The sequence below is a fragment of the Amblyomma mixtum genome, chromosome 5 (genome assembly GCF_055824585.1).
Source record: "Amblyomma mixtum isolate Tamu chromosome 5, ASM5582458v1, whole genome shotgun sequence".
Lineage (NCBI taxonomy): Eukaryota > Metazoa > Arthropoda > Arachnida > Ixodida > Ixodidae > Amblyomma > Amblyomma mixtum.
Window position 1 is genome coordinate 76,210,451 of NC_143016.1, and position 13,804 is coordinate 76,224,254.

Here is a 13,804-nt window from a genome sequence, read left to right on the forward strand (position 1 = left end):
ACCTGTCCCTCTAGTGTTGCAAAGCGAATATCTATCTCTGCAAATTTGGTAGTAACGAGGCCTTGGAAGGTTGCTTGTTCTGTTGATATAGCGCTAGTTCTCTCTGACAGAGTATTGATGTCTGCCCTGAGTTTGGTAGGCGCTTTCGACGGCTGCGGGGTGTCGGCTTCCGAAGCCTCGGCCTTTCTTTTGGATTCCTCGCCTTCTTTTGTAGGAAGCGGTCTTTTAGTTGCTATTCTGGCGTCTGGGTCCGTCGCGTTATGGGCCGAAGACTGGGACGCGGTGGAGGGAGTGTGGCAAATAGCGTCTGTTTCCATCGCATTATTGGTCGAAGCCTGGGACGCGGTGGGTGGCGTTCTAGCCGCAGTGGCATTCTGTACCTGATGCGCTTGTAACAGGCGTTTAATGTCAGCCAACTCTTTTTTAAGGCTGGCAATTTCTCTGTCTCGGGATTGTAGTTGGATCTGAAACTCCTTCTCTCGAGCGTCAATAGATTGGGAGGCCTCTGCTGGCCAGCTCACCTTTTTGTTGGAGCGGCTATCGCTGCGTCCGCGGCTCGAGCTTCGCTTGTCGTTCCCTGCAGGGTTTCCCAGGGGCGGGAAGGAGCTGGAGTTGTTCCGGCTGTGGCTTCCTCCTTTTCCGGTAGCACCGTGTTCTTTCTTCCTGGACCTAGACTGGTGTCCGTGTAGTGATGAGTCGTTGTCTCCTTGCTTGGGTGCCTGGTTGCCATGGGGCGTTCCTTGTTTGTTCTTGTTGATAAGCCGGAATTTGCAGTTCCGGCTGCCTGTGTTGTGGCCCCCGTTGCAGACGATGCAGACGGGTTGGCAGGTTGGCTGTTCTCCCTCAGGTGGAGGCGAGTGATTTTCTCCGCAGCGGCGGCAAAGGTTCGTTGTAGGTTTGTAGCAGACATCGGCCCGGTGTCCTACCCTCCTGCAGTTGTAGCATACTTCATGTTGCTCCCTGAAGGGGTGGACCCGAAAGACGCCGCACTGATAGATTACTTGGCTGGGTAGTTTCTTTCCAAAAAAGGTGATTTGTATTGTTCTGGATTGCCCGATCCTTCGGGCATCCACAACTTCTATTCCTTCGTTTCTATTTCCGAAGCCTTGGCGAACCGCTTCGGGCGAGTCTCCCGCGTAGGCGTTGTAAATGACCCCTTTTACCGAGTCTTCGGGCGCCGCCACGTACGACGTTACGTTGTAGGTTTGACCTTGGAGGTTCAGTTTTTCGATCTTGGCGTATGCAGTCGCCCGTTGACGATCGGGCGTGCATAGCGTGAAGGTGTTGTTGGCCGTATTGACTCTGATAATGTCTTCATTCTTCACCGTATCATACGGCACCCTGGCCACCTCGCAGGCGCAGAAGAGTAGTAGTCCGGGCGCAAAGTCCCTCAGATTCCAGCCTTGTGGTCGGCAGACGATTTTGTAGTCATCGGTCGGTAAGCGCGGGAGAAGGGCTTTCTTGCTGAGTGCAAGTAGCTTTTTCCCGTTCTTTCGCGATGGAAAATTGGAATTAGACTTGCCTTGGCCGTGCCCCTGCGCTGGCTCGTCGTCGGTTGATGCGGGCCCTTTATTCTTCAGGCCTCGTTGTCGGTCGCGGTACCGAAGAATGGTTTCCCATTTTCCGTCCTCGAGCTCCGACGCTGATATTTTCTCGCCTTCCACGGCGTACTCCATCTGTGCGGGTCCCTGGGCGCTCAGTTCCCGGCGGAGAGGTGGCGAGCTAGGCCGAGCTCGATGGCTAGGCCGGCAGTCAGCCGGCAATATGCCTAGGTGTCCGTAGATTGGCAAAATCCGGCTTCAGCAGGCACTGGACAATGACCCGGATGTCGTCCAAAATATTCGAGCCCGAAGGCTGACTCTTTCTGCCGAAAAGTGGCTTCGAGGCGGGAGCCCATGCGAGACACGTCAGCACAACTCTTGATTTCAACTAGGATATCATTCACGCGCGTTTGTTCTCTCACCCGCTCCGTCCGCTTCCGTTCTCTTAACGTTGCACCTATCATTTTTCTTTCCATAGCTCGCTGCGTTTCCTTAACTTAAGCTGAACCCTCTTTATTAGCCTCCACGTTTCTGCCCCATAGGTGAGTACCGGTAAGATACACCTGTTGCATACTTTTCTCTTGAGGGATATTGGTAAACTACCATTCATGATCTGAGATAACCTGCCATATGCGCTCCACTCTATTCTTATTCTTCTAGTTATTTCCCTCTCATGATCTGGATCAGCTGTCACTACCTGCCCTAAATAGACACATTCTCTTACTACTTCCAGCACCTGGCTACCAACTGCGAACTGCTGTTCCCTTGCTAGGCTTTTGAACATTACTTTGGTTTTCTGCATGTTAATTTTTAGCCCCACCGTTCTGCTGTGCCTGTCTAATTCATTGATCATGCTTTGCAGTTCATGTCCTGTGTGACTTAGCAAGGCAATGTCATCAGCGAATCGCAAATTACTTAGGTATTCTTCATTAACTCTTATCCCCAACTGTTCCCATTTCAGGCCCCGGAATACCTCCTGTAAACAGGCAGTGAATAGCATAGGCGAGATCGTGTCTCCCTTCCTGACATCTTTCCTTATTGGAATTTTATTGTTGACTTTATGAAGAACTATGGTAGCTGTGCAATCCTTATAAATATCTTCCAATATTCCAATATAGAAGGACGTAAAAAAAGACAGGGCGCGATGATAATTTTTTTTTTATATCGAAAAACCATCAGAAAATGAAGTGCTTCAGGTATTGATCGCCTCTTGTACAGGAATCATCGAGAAATTTTTTTACAGGATATGTATGAACAGTATTGTTTCACTAACTTTGACTTTAGCCGTTATTTTGCTGCATTGAAGTGAATTCTACTCTTGAAAAACATTAACATAACTCGATTTCTTCTGATATACATTTTGCACATACATTTCAGTGAAGGGCACAAATTAGGCACAAAAGGAGATTAATTCGAACATTCGAGAGCAGAATTTAATGAAGTTAGCGGCGATGACAATGGCAAAAAAGTCATCAATGTAAAATGTGAGGTCTCTGGCTATTGCATGTCGTCCTCAATAGGAGAGAGAGAGCTGTGTAAAAGCACTCGAAGTTTCGTCTTCTTTTTAAATAAGGAAACCACGCAACAAAATAAGTTCGAGACGTGAATAATGAAGCTTTGTTTATACCACAGCGCATAATGCAAAACTCTATGATTCAATCTCCGCTGATGCCTTCCGTCGAATTAGCGCTTACAAGAGTGGTGCAGAAGGGAGTTTCTTTTTAAGCCAGAATGCGAGTTTCCTTCTTTATCTCAGCGGTGTAGTTTATTCAAGGAAATTAATAGGTGGAGATAGCTTTGAAGGCTGCCAACGTTAGAGATTGGTGCTACGAATTTTACGGCCAAATCTGATACTTGCACCTATCTGTGAAATCAATGACGCGCGATAAGTTGAGTCATAAACCTTCTCGCACACTCACCTATATTTGTGACTTTAACAACGGCAGCGCCATGAACTAATCGGCGCCCGTGGAACCGCATCCATTCCTGCTTTGCTTGAGCGGTCTGCTAGCATATTCAGACGTTGCTGTCTGAGTTTTTCTTTAAAAATATGTCTTAGAAGCACTTGTTCATAAATATTTGCACGCTGACAAGATAAAGCAGGCGCTAAGAGTGATTGCGAGTACTTTCTGATGGAAGCAGTACTGAGAAACCATGTGAACAAGTAGTTTCTAGTAGGCAGGAGAACGTTTCCAGGCCATGCCAGGGCAATTCTTACCAGACACAAGGCCTGTATTTATAAAAATATGATTTATGTGTAATAGAAGCACCTACGCAGGTGCGAGGCAGTGTTTCTTAAGAAACATCGCCTGTTTCTTACATCGCTGATGAACACATTTCAAGCGCGAAGAGTTTTGTTCGGGACTGTCTCTGTAACTTCAGGCCTTAATAGGGGACTGGGGTAGGGTGTTATCGTGCTTTGCAATTACGGGGAGGGGTTGCAGAGGGGTGGTATAATGATTTCATGCAAATTCGGTTGCATGCTGCTTTTATTTTTTTTGCAGCGCAGCTGTAAATAGATCAGTTCCGCTGTATGCGTCAGCGTTGGCATTGTACCATGGTGCTCACGTAACCAACTGCAACCTCGACGCTGTTTTTCACATAATCACTGTATGTTAGGTCATCGGAGTGAGCGCTGCACGTCGCAGAAGTCGTACGAGCGGAGAACTCGTCTCATTAAGCCTCGTTCGATGCCCGTATGACGGGAAATCGGTGCTCGGATGGTTGGAAATCGGGGCCCGGATGTTGGCTCTAGCCTCTCGGTTTTGGCTTGACGTCACTTGACGGTCGCCGACAACGGGAGCTAAAAGCATTTCATCCTTAAAAAACTGCGATGATGACTTAGTGGTTTGAAACAGCGGTAAGCGAAGCTGATCTATTCGCGCCACCGCGGGTTGCAGTTCCGCTGGATGCGATAAGCATTTTAAGTTTTTTTTCCTACCTCGTACTCCACTGGACACACATCAGGCGCGGGGTTTTCGTTCACATAACTGTTCTAATGCGGTAGCTTACGAATTAGAACACTAAACCTAAGTTCTCAGACCAGATGGTTCGGTGTTCAGCCGTGCAGTGGGACATTGCGACGTCCCAAAAGACCAAACGGCCCAGAAATGGGTGAGCATGGGCTTTCCTTCTTATGTAAAAATTTAGAGCTTCAGGAGTGCACTCAGTGCCACGCTGAAAAAGAAACCATGCGATGCGAAGAGTTCTTACGAAGGCTGCTAATCAGGCAAAATATTTAGTTGTGATGAATTCAGCAGCTTTAAATGAACTGCCTCCTGGCCGCTGTGGACCGTGGCCGAAGAAAATTATGAATGATAGCAAGAGGGAGGCGCCAGAGAACGGCTGTAGCACTTAAGTGGATGCCTATTAATTGCAAATATGTGATAGCCCTCATTCCAAAATAAGCTCTTTATGAAAGCCAGTGTATATTTATTCACTCAGGAATGTGATAGGCTCTGGAGGCCGTTGAAGATCTTAAAAATCTACCAATTCACGAATAACATTTTATTGCTTCCGCTGCCAATAAAACACCGGTGTGGATCATTCTGGAGCTCCTGGGTTAACTAGAAAGTGAGGCGAGGGTTTTGCGTGACTACATTTTATTTGTCCAGTATTGCTGCATCATGCAGCCAGGTTTTTCCTCTCCACCCTGAAGTCAGGAGCGTAAAGAAGACTCATCTATCTTCCGCGTGCATGGAATGCGCGGTCCAACACACAAGAAATGCCACCGCAGTAAACAAAATACGACACCTACCAAACAAGCAGAAGACGATGTTGGATTGCCAATCCTAACCGAGTAGACTGCAGTGAAAGGTGGCCTTGCAATTCCCCACTTACTAGAAGGGCTTTTCTTCCAACACTACGACATGCAGAAGAAGTAGGCGTATAGGAAATAAACAAACGATGTGTTTTCCTAATCAATTTTAAAACATGCCTTGATGGTCTCTCCAAGCTAATAAATATTTCCTTGCTTGTGGTGAATATGCACCTTTGTGTACATTTCAACTTGCAAATTAACCACGTTGAGGTGAAGGAATTAAAGCAGAAATCGACTGTAGACTCTAAATTTCAACAGTGATTCTGGAAGTAAAGATTGTTAGTTCAGTTTTTCTACCATTATATCTCATTTTTGTTACCGGGTATGATACGACAAAAGAATAAGTATGCACTTATCTTCAGATAGAGGATCCTGGTACATTTTTCCCTTCAAGCTCGAGCCTCTACAGCATCTAAAGTGTTAATTTCAGCCTGCCTTTTCTGAATATGTATCTATTTAACGCCACACCACCACAGAGATTTCACAGTGTAGTGAAATATAGTGGCGCTATTCGCTTCTTTTTCAGCGCATCGCGATTTTCATTTTAGCGAGTATTCAACAGACGTGTTCACAGCCCTCTTCGTAGGAATCTGAAAGCGGCATAGGCGTTTGACACGCAATCTTTGTGACACTGTGGCCAGGAATGAAAAAAAAAAACAGTCAGTCCTGGTTTCAATGAAATCGGATTAATCCCCTCGGTTTTCCGTTCAGCAACTGTGGTTTATGCTGTCTTGAGGTGTTCGCAGAGGTGATGTTGCGAGGCTGAAAAAGAACGTCTGACTGCGTCACGAAACTGTTTGTTTCAAAGATAACGGCGAGGAGACAGCATTGAGTGAGAGCTAGAGACTCTAGAGTTATCGCTCGGTACTCCATCATGTGACTTCTGAAATCACTGCGCATTCAAGAGCCGCAACTGCCACTGCTGTCACGTATATGGTGACTACCCTGCCACTACAGAGACATATTTGAATTTCCTACGTGACACTAAGTCATCGCATTACCCCCAGACCAAAATCCTACACCCCCTCGATCCCTATCCCTGGGAGAGCTGGGCAGCACTGCGCCGGACTCAGTCGCCACTGCTGATTGGCCATATCACCCGCGTGTTGGGCAAATACCATACTGCGCCGAACTCCAGCCTCAATTCACAGACTTGAGACAGCAGTCAGGACCTAAATGGTGCAATAAATTTTCTCCCTCTCTATCTGTTCCTTTGTGAAAAATACCAACTGTAAAGAAGCAGGAACATAACTCTCAGACTAGAAGTGGATAACAATAAACCATCTGGAAAGAATCAGCGCTCTTTAGTACGTTTGGTAGCAACTTGTTCCAGTCATCTGAGCTTGCTCATTCATCGTCTGTAACAGAGGGCAGGCATCGAACATAGTTGTGCTAGCTTTCTTTTGCACTGGCCAACGGTCGGGAAATATTAGTTGGCTGTTTGGTTCAAGGCATTCCCGAGGACGCGAAAACGACGAATCGCAAGACTGAGCTCTCAATCCGGCCAATAAGCGATTACTTTCGCTCAGACATTCCCTCTTCGAGAAGCGCTATGTTATATAGAAGGTTAATTTCCCAAAAGTGAGAAACAGATGCTCATTCCTGTCACCACTGCCGCGAGTTTATTAGCGCGGCGTGGTAAGGGCTGCGTGCGTGCTAGAATAAAAAAAAAAAAGAAACTCCTCAGACTTTCGACGGCACATTATGCAGATCCTTTCGCGCATTTTCACTGCTGGGTTTGTGTTGAGGACGGTTGAGGATATTGTTGATACTCTTATCAGAGTGGACTGCCTGTTGCTTTATATGACTGATATCAGATTGCCATGAGATTTCTTAACAGTCAGCAGGACCCAACGGTAGGTTTACCAGCGATCAATGCACGTCGCGAAAGCAGCAAATCATGCTTTCCTTTTGCTTGCGATTCTTTTTAACAAAAAGCTTTACTGCAGTACAAATTTGATTCCTACTCGTAGGCTACTCTCATTAACGTACCGTAAACAACGCTTCGAATGCCCTCTCCAGTTACGATCTCGTGGCTTGTTGGCCAGTTATAACCGTTCTAAGCACGTTCACCGCTAAACTATCCAACTTCGGACCCTTATCAGCAAGAACTGAAATTTGATGGAAGATTTAGCGCCCAAGATTGCCTCCATGGATAAGTCCATTGGTTAAACTTTAGAATGGTTTGCAGAATAACGGCCGTAATTTAAAGCGTGACCTTGCTTATTGTTATTGCTCCCATGCGATATCCTTCTTCATGTTTCAAAAGGAATGAAGGAAAAGCAAGACCCTCTAAATACCAGAAAAGTTTAAACTATAACAAAGCTGCAACAAACAAATTTATCAAACAAAATAATTTGCCGTGCGCGTACAAATAAAACTGTCCAGTTCTTGTTTCAACAACTTGCTGATCACACCAGTGCGGCAGAAGTTACCCAGTCTAAGTCAACAAAGATTTGTCACATCATAGACTTGGGAACAGAGCAACGAGCTTTAAGCCTGGATTATCTAGTGCAGTGAGGGACAAGCTTTCCCGCAGGCAAGCAGCCAGGCTACACGCCCGTTTCTCACGGCCTACAGATGCGTGGCCGTGCCAATCAGATGCGCAGGCTTTCGCTGGTACCTATGTCGACAGTAAGCAGATTTGAGATGTCGACCGCATTTCGCGTGTTACTTATGTGCTGTCCCCGAACCACCATCCGTACCGTCTTTCCCACTTATCCTCTTTACCCCTGCTTTGAATAATGCCGGAACAAGTTTGGCGTTACGCAGTCGGAACGACGTGTTTGGTATGCCAGAATTCCCGGGGAAAATAGCATGCTGGGTAGAGCAACACTTCCAGTCGACAAAGTGGCGTTGAAAGCGTCAAGGCTGTGCAACTTTTTATCTTTTTGACGATTTTTTGTCCTGCTTGATCTGGAAAGAAATATCAAATGCGAGGATGCATCGTAGTTTTCGTTGTTTCACCCCTGCTTTCTGGATCCGTCATTCGTGCACTGAAAGACACCAACGAACCAAGCGTTCAACTTTATGGGCCCGCTTGTGCCACCTCGTTTAGAACTATGGGAGGGCAACACCCGTCTTTGACTTATAGTTCACTGGAACTAAGCCCCATAAATGTCTTCCCTTTTAGGTGCACATTTGCTGCCATAGCTACTCATTAAGAAACTGTTGCTATGCTTTTGCCTTTAGGCCGCAATTTAGCATTTTTGAGCGTTTCCTCCGTCAAAGCACTGTCTATCCTTATTGCTTCCTTGGATTAACAGTAAACTTAGTTTGTGGGATTTGACGTCTGAAAGCTACTCAGGCTATAAAGGATGCCGTAGTAGAGGGCTCCGGATAATTTCGACCCCCTGGGGTTCCTTAACGTGCACTGGCATCACACAGTACACGGCCCTCTAGCATTTCGCCTACATCTAAATACGACTTCCCCGGCTGGGACCGAACCCCCTTCATTAGGGTCAGCAGTCGGGCGCCATAACCACTGTGCCACTGCGGTGGTCCGGACTTAAATAATCAGAAAGAAGAATTGTGTTCTGTACTAGATCACTAAGATCAAGAAGGAGGAAGAAGAAAGCACTACGTAATTTCGAGTCTGGGATGTTGTAACTTTCCGCTAACAATTTCCCTTGAAAATTAAATGATATGGGAAACTTATCAGGTGGCGAAAAAGGTGCATGCTTGAACGTATTGCAAGGAGAGGGTACACTAACGTGCTTTCTTTATGAAGCGTCGACGATGTCCGCATCAGCATTTCATATCTCTGCCATTCAATTTGTACATCAAGCCATACTAACTGCCAATATTAGGTTAAACAGAATGTAGCGTCCATCTGTCTCGGCGAATTGATAAGCTTTTGTGGTAATAGCGCTAAGGCATCCATATTTAAAAAACAATTAGAAACATCGCATAATTTATCAGTCTTAGCGGCCACGTATACCCCTATTCCGTTTATACGTGAAAAAAAAAAAATGTTTGCAACAAGATAGAACCAGCTACTTTGCAACCAGATACTTTACACTAAGAATAAATCCCCAAATAGCGTATTGACGGCATTACACATTTTCGTTCATTATACGCTAATTTACTAGGACCTAACTGCATGCTTAAGATGAACATCACAATTAAAAGAATTCGTCAAAACGTTAAGAGGTCAGCACATGCATGACCAAACTACACCGGCCCCCTTGGATGGGTTTTCTGAAACGCCTCAGAAGCTGCGAAACTCCATATATTAAACTCAGTTCTGCTCCTTCCAGACAGAGGAAGAATTGTGAATGCAAAGGCGGCCATCGGAGCCTAATGAAGTCGAATGCGAGACAAGATTCCGCGCACTTTGCTTCACCGTACAAAATTTTCCTACGGCGAAAGTTGGCCTCCCAGGCAGAGTTTCCATATAGTGACGCTGTCAACAGGCAGCATTGCTATAAATATTTTAGCACCGCATTTATTCAAAATAGAGCTTTAATCAGGCTCTCTTTGCGAGTTTCTCGGATACGTACCTTGTTTTATTCTTTCTGTTTCTCGCGTATTGCTGTTTGCATTTTTTCTTGTTTCGGTGTATCAGTGAAGGAACCACAAATGCCACCGGACGTGCCATTTTCCGCGCTGCCTTTTTGTTTGTTTTTGGGTGGGGGGAGGCCATTTTTACGTAAGTTCCACGTTATGCACATCTGTACAGCAGAAGAGATAGAAAAAACAAGAAGAACTTCACTAATAATAGTTTTATCCTCTCATACAACCTGTTTCGGCTCTCGTTGCTCGGTTGTTCAAGTTACGGAGCGATAGCCACCCTTAAGGAGTACATTTCTGCCGTCATCTTCATGAAGAGGGAATGCTTCGCTGGTAGCAAGGACGCGGGTTTACGATCTGCGATGCGTCGCTGGCGTTGCGTCGGAGGAAGCGGCGGTTGAGAGCCAGGTGGTAAGGAACGGAGAGGAACACAGAAAGACGCCGATGGATTCCAGCCAGCCGCGCTAAGAACTTGGCGGCAGCAACAGGAAAAACGTAGCCAAGTCCCGTCGACAGCGTCCCCGAAACGCCGTAGGCTTATGCAAGCTATCCAAAGAAGCATCCCGGCAGCACGGACCCAACGTCTGACGGCTGCCACCTCCACGCTTGAATGACCCGACCTGCGCTGTCTTCCTTTACGCCTCAGTTTTCGGACACGCCAGCTCTCCGCTTAATTAATTAGCAGTCAATTAGTGCTGAGTGATTAATCAGTAATTAGTCAGTAATTAGAAATTTGTCATTACTTCGTCATCAATTATGTGTGACGTCATCCAGTGGTGACGTCACCAGTGTCACATAGGCAAAGTGGTGCGGAAAACGCTTTCGCCTCTACGCACTTTAGACAGTCAAAGTGCCCCCTGAATTTTTTCATCTGTAAGTTGGCAATTCAGCATTCAGCTGTCCCCTGTCATCCGTAGCTAGAATGCATGCAAGTCATTGTAAGCGACGAACAGCCAAGCTTTCCTCACTGTCCCCGAGCAAGTTTTGCAACGGCAATATAATGACCGATGGGTAGTTTTAATTTACTACAACGCTTAAGCCAGCCTGCTTCAAGAGCTGCAATGACAACAAACGACGTATGGTATTTTATGCTGCGGTTTGTTTCATGCCTCACGTGAACTAAACGCACCTTACACGTCGTAGCTACCGTTGACTTGAGGAAAACAGAATGGAGAAGAAATACAATTATTGTTTAGCGGTCGTAGGCGAATACCACGTGGTGAAACATGTGTACTAAATTCTAGCGCATCATATGAAAGAAGAAAACATGCAACTAAACGTACACGCTTGGTCTTGTTGGTTCATATTACAAGGGAAAAAGTGTAGCGCAAAAAAAAAGAAGAGGACCTCTTCTTTTTGCGCTACGCTTTTACCCATTCAACAAAAATTAGGCATCTGTGGTCGTTTACAGCTGAATGAATTGCTAAAAACACGAGGTTTACTTGTCATAACCGCAAGGCCAGATGCGAGGCCTCATATATGCATGGTTACATATTGTTACGGGAAACAACGCACGGCGTACGGCCTTCGCCGGCTGAGTACCGTGCGCGGAAGAAGAGGAGGCGCGGAGGGAGCGCGGGGCAGCGAGCGCGTGCAGAAGACGAAAAAGATTGAGCGACGCCGGTCGCTGGCCAATCCCCCGCCGTGGGTATGTGCCATTCAGCCCGAGGACATCATCATCATCATCATCGGTGATTCGGCTGCTCTTCGGTCCCAAGGGTGGTTTTCTCCCCGCTACATAATTTTGGTGGCAGTGGTTGGACTCGCCTCGCTCATCATCGCAGCCTCGGTCGTCGCAGCCCAGATCATCGCGGCCGCGGTCATCTGAAACACACGGCACTCGCAGCAAAGGCCAGCGCAGCCACCACCCATGCACTCGGGGCCCAAGAAGAAGAGCATACCTTTAGTCACCGATGAATGGAGGATGTGGGGCCCCAAGGACATGGTGCGATGCCGGTTCAACCCGTCACACCAGGTGCTTCGATCGCAGCTGGCCAACCACATCCGCTTCTGCATGAGCAGGATCAGCGGAAGGCACCAGCGCGTGACAGGGGAGCCTCAGCTGCCGCCGTATGACCAGAACTGGGAACCGGACATTGTCCCTGGCCAGCCGGGATATATGCCAATGGCATCCCCACAGCAACCAGTCTTTCGCGAGGTGAACAGCATGAGCCACTCGGAAAAGAAGGCGTACTACGTCGAACTGCTGAAGCAGTACAAAGGTGCTCGTGGGGAGACAAGGCAAGAAGAAGACAAGGAACCGAAGAAAGACGAAGAAGGTGCGTCCTCCTCGAATGAAACCGCATACTCTGCGTCCTCTCCCAAGGAAGTCGTCGTCTCCGCTTCGTCATGCGGCGTTCCGCACAGCGCCGCCACAGCCATGGACGCGAGGCGCCGCGAAAAAGGGGAGGTGGACCGCAGCAACAACACAATGCGCCTGCTGCCACAGCAGCCCATCCAGCCGACACTGGTGACCCTAGTTCATCCCCAGCCATCGATGACAGACAGCGAGGAGGAACGCACTCAACCAGTTGCGGACGCTGCTGGAGACGATGCAGGTGGCCACTTATTACCACCCATACGTGGATGAGGCATCATACCAGGCCGCCGGCAGGGGCTCGGCGATACCAAGGGCTTCCGTGTACGGTTGGATCGTGTCGGCGGGCGACAAAGGAGGCGTCTTCTACCAGTCGCCGTGGGTGTCTGCCGTCTTCTTCATCCGCCCGTCGCTTATGAGGCAGGTGCTCATGCAAGACGTCATTCCGATCTAATGCGTGGCATTCGCAGAGTGAGGTCTGTGGCTTCTTCGCGTCGGCTTCGTTTTTTCCATGGCACCGCTTCCAGCTAGTCTTCGCCAGCCAGCCAACCTGCGAACCCATACTAAACTCGCAGCGATGCAGCATAGTGCACTACAGGGGCTCGGCTTAATTGAAGCCTCGGCCCTTGACCAGCTCGTAATCCGGGATAGCACTGTAAGCCGAGTTTACATTGGGCCGTTAAGGCGTGCATGTTGCAAGCTACAACATGGCACGAGTCCCTGAGCTGGCTCAATGCAGGATAGGATGGGAGGCTGAGCTACTTAACGTCAACTGACTGAAAGCCTAATTTTATTGTCCTTAAAACATTAATGACTGCACAAGTGTGCTGTACAAACGCTAACTTCAATTCTGTACGTTTGTGATGTGTCCATTATATTTCAAAGGAGCTAATGAGTAAGCAGTCACTCTGTTCTGCACTTCTCCGCTTGTCAGACTTGCGTAGGTTTGTAACGAGAATAAATATGCCAGTGTGTTTATAACACCAACCTAAACAAACCAGTAAAACTAGGAATGAAGATGCTTACCAGGTTATAAATCAGTGATGTACAATAAACCAGATGAACTGCAGCCAAGGATAGAGATTGTTCATTCTAGGTGCTTTCTTGATGTGTATATAATGATATTCCCTGATTGTTTACGTGCGGAGTAGGGACATTAGAAGCAGCTTTAAGTCGAATAATAGGCATAAGTTTGAGGTTGTCCATCATTGGGCAGTGGTCGTACTGAGATCCTGCCAAATACACAGCAAATAGATCCTCACTGTTTTACTGCCTAAATGATTCGGCTAAGGACCTGTGATTCGGCCTATGGCAGAAGAATGATTTTTCTTGGTGCGCCGTTCCAGATCCTTAGAACATAAAAATGAAAGCGAAGCAGTGAACAGATTTCCGCCTGAAAGACCCTCGCAGAAAGCTGCGGGTTTCCGAGAAATCCAATTTAGTTTTACGCCGGCGCTACAGAATGTCCTTAAAGCCCATCAAGTACTTGCGATTCGTGTTTTTGTTCTCTTTTGGAATCAAAACCGTTCTCTTTTTCGTACTGAAAAGGTTAGATTACTCCGGCTGCCTTTTACTCTATTTTACTCACCCTTCCGAAAGGGAAGCACTTCGCCG

At 47.3% G+C, this 13,804-nt stretch overlaps 1 pseudogene; it reads left to right on the forward strand.

Annotated features, from left to right (window-relative positions):
• The first annotated feature begins 11,356 nt into the window (after positions 1 to 11,356).
• LOC149342726 (uncharacterized) lies at positions 11,357 to 12,644 on the forward strand (annotated as a pseudogene).
• The last annotated feature ends 1,160 nt before the right edge of the window (positions 12,645 to 13,804 follow it).